Genomic DNA, 5,198 nt, shown 5'->3' with positions numbered 1-5,198 from the left:
TTCTTTTTAAGTTAGCAGGAAACATATGCTGCAGATGTTTCAAAGTTCTGGCTTTTAATATACCTTTGATATCTACTATGTCAAGCTGTTAATTTTGCCTCATTCTCCCTTTAATGGGATAGGTTTCATGTATCCTATATATTGCCATGATAGATTCCTAGGAGCTGAAGTAAACTGGCATAGCTGATCCAGGAGTTTGTTATTTTTAGTGCTGTGGATATTTTTTTAAAACAAAAACCTTTTCTTAAGTTTGCAGTACTTTTTTTAATATCTCAGCTTTATTTCAAAGTGACTGCATAAATTTTGTAACCTGTTTCTCCAGTTGTGTACCCAGGTTATATAGGCCTTATCCTACAGGAATGGAAAAGAAGTAGTTAGGTTCTTTTTCTATTTTGTTTTGTGGTGCAGTTTTTGTTCGTTTTGCTTTGTTGGTTTGGTTTCTTTTTTTTTTCTTTTTTTTTTTTAAGGTTAGAGTGCTCTTTTTGGTACCATTTACTTCTTACTTGCAAATGTGGAGTTCTCAGAAGCTGTCATTTTGGAGTGTTACACTTCAGGATTGCCAAGTATTTTTGTGCTAACTGCCCAGATGTCTCCAATATGAGTGTAATGAGCACACACACACACATTTGTCTTGAAGAGGTGGAAAAAGCAACGTGTGCATAAGATGCAGAACAGAAGGATGCCCTAGTTGTGTAGAACTATGAATGGCATAGCTGTGGGCATGCTTCCAAATCCAAAGTGGAAAATTTCTTACCTACCAGGCAGTCCACATTATTTTTGAGTGCCCTCATGTTGAACTCAGTGTGGCTGCTGATGAGATCCCAATAAAGAATGATGTCCACAGATGTGCACAGACACCACAGTCATCAGGTCACCACCGGCTCACAGCACTGAGAATAGAACTTCAGACCTTCGCCTCTGCAAACACAGCTGCTCATCTGGCCTGGGCTTTGTAGCCAGCAGAGGGAACTGATAAACACTCTCATAGGGCTGCTTTACGTGTTTTTTGTAACCAAGGGAGGCCAACTGATTCTCACTACATTCTGAAAAGGGTCCATGTAACGTCACCCCTATACAGTTTCATCTGCCTTTCATAAGCAACAAATTTACATTTATCTTGTTTTTGCTATAAAATATGGACTTACATGAAATTTCAATCACCTAAAGATGTCCCAAGACTTCATAGTGGTATTAACTCCCTGCAGTGCAATTATGAGACATTAAACTCATTACACATCAAGACAATTACAGAAACACATCCAACATCTCAGGAGTGCAGGGAGAGCAAGCATTATTGTTTGCTGGTGACTACAGGGAATACGCATAGTTATTGCTCAAGACTCAAAAAGAGGCTTCAGAACCAGGAGTCATCATTATCTTTCTGAACATATATATATAGATCTGCAACTTTTTCTGGGATTTCTGTTTGCAGAGGGAAAGCCACAAAAAAGGCAACAACACTTGCACAAAACTCTAGAAAGTGTAACTGGCAAAAATAAAGATCATTTGTACAGTTAAGTACAGATGTTTGCTGTTTTTTTTAACAGGCAGAACACACCACCTCTAATGTTTTTGTATTGTCTTATTCCTCACTACATTACCTCCACTAAACCATTGCTCTTTTAGGAATATGACATTAGTGTAAATTAAAAATTATCTCCCTGTAGAAAGAAAGAATCTACAGCCTACAATAACTGGAAGGCAAAAGAAGTAAGGGAAAGTATAGGCATGTATTTAAGCTCAAGAGATAAAACTTATCTTACCTCCCCTGAGATACACAGAATAAGGGGGCAGAAAATTCTGCCATGCAGATATGCTCATAGATATATAAAAATTGCCTTCTGTGGCAGATAGTGAGATGACCATTAATGGTTCCTTTTCTAGTCCTCCAGTTACCGTCACATGTTCACAACTTTCTCTACAAACAATGCATGCTTAGCAGTAATTTTTAAGTTAAAAGTGTAAGAGAGAAGACCTCTATTGCTAGGGTAATAACTCTGGAAATTGAGCACTGGAATTTGTTGGGTGACGTGCGTTTTTTTGGTTATTTAGTTTTGGTTTTGTTTTGTTGGCTTTGAGGTTTTTCTGAAATTCAGTATTTGCAAGGCCATAGGAGCAATTATGAATCTGTACCCTAATAAATTAACTTAAGGGCTGAAAACTAGAGGGATAGGACAAAGCTGGTGATTGGGGCTTTGGTTTTTGTCTGTTTGCTTGCTTATTTGTTTGTTTGAATGGGTATGAAATTATATCCCGTATGTTTATAGAAGTAAAAAAGAAAGGAAGATTAATATTAATGTCCCCTACAAGATCCTTTCAATAATTTTGCTTAAGCCCTATGAGCTTCTCTTTGAGCTCTTTACTGCTGCTGAGTTACCAAGGCTGAGTTCTATAGTCAGATGTTGTCTATCATTTCTTTGTCCATGGCAGTGGATTCTCTGCTTCCTCAGCCTGCCAAGACTGGGCTGGTCTCCTTTAACAACAGAGTGTAAGAAAGAGATGACCATTTGCTTATTTGTTTAATTGTTTATTTACGCCCTTCAAGAATGATTTATTTGTAAATCCTGTAAAGGAGTTTGTAAAGGATTTCACAGGAATTTTGAAAGTGTTAGGAGTAAATTACCTCTCTCAAGATTTGTCACTGGAACTCTCCCTGATGTTCAGCCCTAAGGAGTCATGCAAAGACAGAGAAGCTACAAAGGGGTGGACTTTATAAGGCGGAATACAAAATGAAGTGTGGGATTAGTGCTGTCCTGGAAACCAGAGGAGCTAAATCTGACATTCTTCCATGAATTTTCACTGTGACCTTGAGTAAAATAATTTATATATTTAGTGACAGCACAGCCAGAGGAAAACATAATCTCTCCCTAAAGAGAGGTGTGAAAATAAATTCCTGAAGGTAAGAATTTCTCCCAAGCAGTGGCAGAACTATGCATAGATAAGTAGAGAGAGATATGTTTATCCTCTGTTTCTATGTATCTAGTCTAGCACTTTAGAGAGCACTGGGAGTTACACTAGTGGATTAAATAGATACTACTGCCCTAAATGAACACCTAAAACCCTAAGCATAACTGCCAGTAGAAGTGACTTAGCATCCCTGCTTAACACTTACCTGGGCTTTTGCTGGAAAAATTAATACAGTCTCTTTATTATTTTTAAATGTTATGATCATTATTCAAAAAATCTGAATTCCTTGCTCTCCCAATGATTTCCTTTTTTTTTTTTCCTTAATTCAGGTTGTAGCATTACTTTAAACAGTACTTTTAATATCAGTGTGCTTTGATCTTGTAAAAAGGCATTTCAGATGAGCACAGAGGTCAATAAATGCATTCCTAGACATCTGAGTTCTCTTGGGAGACCTGCGGGGCGAAGTTTCCCTTCATCCCTTGCTGCAAAGTGATGCTAAGCTGAATTACCTACTCAGCCTGAGAGAAACTGCTCAGAGGAGATTCTGATCTAAATTAGATGCATTCCTTTGAATAAAGTTTTCTTAATATGTCCTGCAATCCATTTTTCAAATGCCAAAACCTTACATTTCCCAGCAGGCTTTAATAAAAGGTATTTTGCTACATACACATTTCCTGTGGCAAAAGCATTTTTTTCCCACGAAATTTGGTCTATTAAAAATTTTGATTTATCTGATAGAGTAAAACTCTGTGTGAAAAAAATCAGGCTTTACTGCCACACTGTAGACCTAAATTCTGTATGCATTAAACTTAAAACCACATATCTGTGTTTTACAACAGGGATGTTTTTGGAAAAGGGAGGTTTGCTGTAAAAATCACATTAACTAAGAAATAAAATTTTGTAGCTCAGAGTTAATGCTAGTTATGAGGAAAACCATTGGGCTGTCTTCCTGTCTTCTATGGGCAATTTATATTAATTACCTGGATGCAAAAATAGTTTTACTGTAAGTTTGCTGTAGAAAACACTGTACTTTGTTTTTTGAATAGTTCAATTTATTTGGGTTTTGGATTTTTGTTGTTTGGGTTTTTTTAAAGATACTTATGTAATCTTGCAGGCAAATAGCTGAAGGAAGTGTTTTTCTTTCCCCACTAGTTAGAATAGATAACACATAAAATCAGAAAAAAGCTTAGATAAAGTATGCAGAAAAGGCTACTTGGAGCAGAGTTCTGCTGTTATACAATACTATAACTTAAAATATTGCAGCTAACGTGAATACAGTTATATATGGACATAATTCTTTTCTAGAGAAGACTTTCTATTTGTGAAAGACCAGAAAGGACTCAGTTTAGAAAGAGAATTAGATATTAAGAAGAAAATACCACTATTTAACTGAAGACTGTATTTTGCATTTACAGAGAGCATTAACTGCTGGTTCTGGCCGCTCATGCTTTCCCTCCTCTCTGAGCACCGGAGAGAGGCATTGTAGGATTAGGATTTCTGTGACGGAATTTCTTTAAACAGGTGACTGTGTGTGCTAAAAGTACACTGACTCACACAATGTGAAAAACTGCTACTGGTCACTAATGGATTGATCTCTTTGAGAATGGACAGATGCATGGATGGGAATGCAAATATAGTTTTGAAACCACTTTTAAATGTTTTAACTGTTTAGTAGCTGTCTTTGAGCCACTTAACTATTCCTTCCTCTAATGCTAGAAATGCCCGTGTAGGAGAACTGCAGAAAAATATAAACAAGCTGATCTAAAAGTTTCATAGAGACACAAGGTCTGTTGTTCCAAGAAACAGGACTTTGCTTGTAAAATATCTAAGTATATTTGGTACAAGATAATGAATTCCATTAGTCTTATTACTGGGCTTCTGTGAGGGCTTAAGTTCCATCACACCTTTTTTAAAGGCAATGAAACCTGTGAAGATGCACTTCAGTCCCAAGATTGTCTCAATCCAGCTAGTCAATGATATTAGCAATAAAACCCAGTTCCTTCCTTAAATTAACACTAACCACTTTTTTTTTCCTCAAACAGAATTTAAGGAAGCTTTACAGTGATTTTTTCCCCATAACTTGACTGGACTGCAAAGGAGACTATTAAGAGGGATAATAAATCGCTATAATTGGTCTGGGTATACTAATCTCTTCAAAGTCCATCAGAAAAGGAGAGAAGACCTTTTCCCAGCCACAGTGTTTCCCAGCAAGATCTGTTTTTATTGCTCTGCTAAAACAACAGACTGTTACTAACTTAAATGTCAGATGACACTACATCTGAAAAAAAAAA

General features: G+C 36.7%; 1 protein-coding gene across 1 annotated transcript in view; it reads right to left on the bottom strand.

The window, feature by feature from the left end:
• COL8A1 (collagen type VIII alpha 1 chain) overlaps positions 1-5,198 on the bottom strand; it is an 87,199-nt gene that overhangs the window by 81,785 nt on the left and 216 nt on the right. The gene's annotated exons all lie outside the window — the stretch shown is intronic.

The sequence above is a fragment of the Geospiza fortis genome, unplaced genomic scaffold (genome assembly GCF_000277835.1).
Source record: "Geospiza fortis unplaced genomic scaffold, GeoFor_1.0 scaffold1, whole genome shotgun sequence".
Lineage (NCBI taxonomy): Eukaryota > Metazoa > Chordata > Aves > Passeriformes > Thraupidae > Geospiza > Geospiza fortis.
This window is presented reverse-complemented; position numbering and strand designations above follow the sequence as displayed.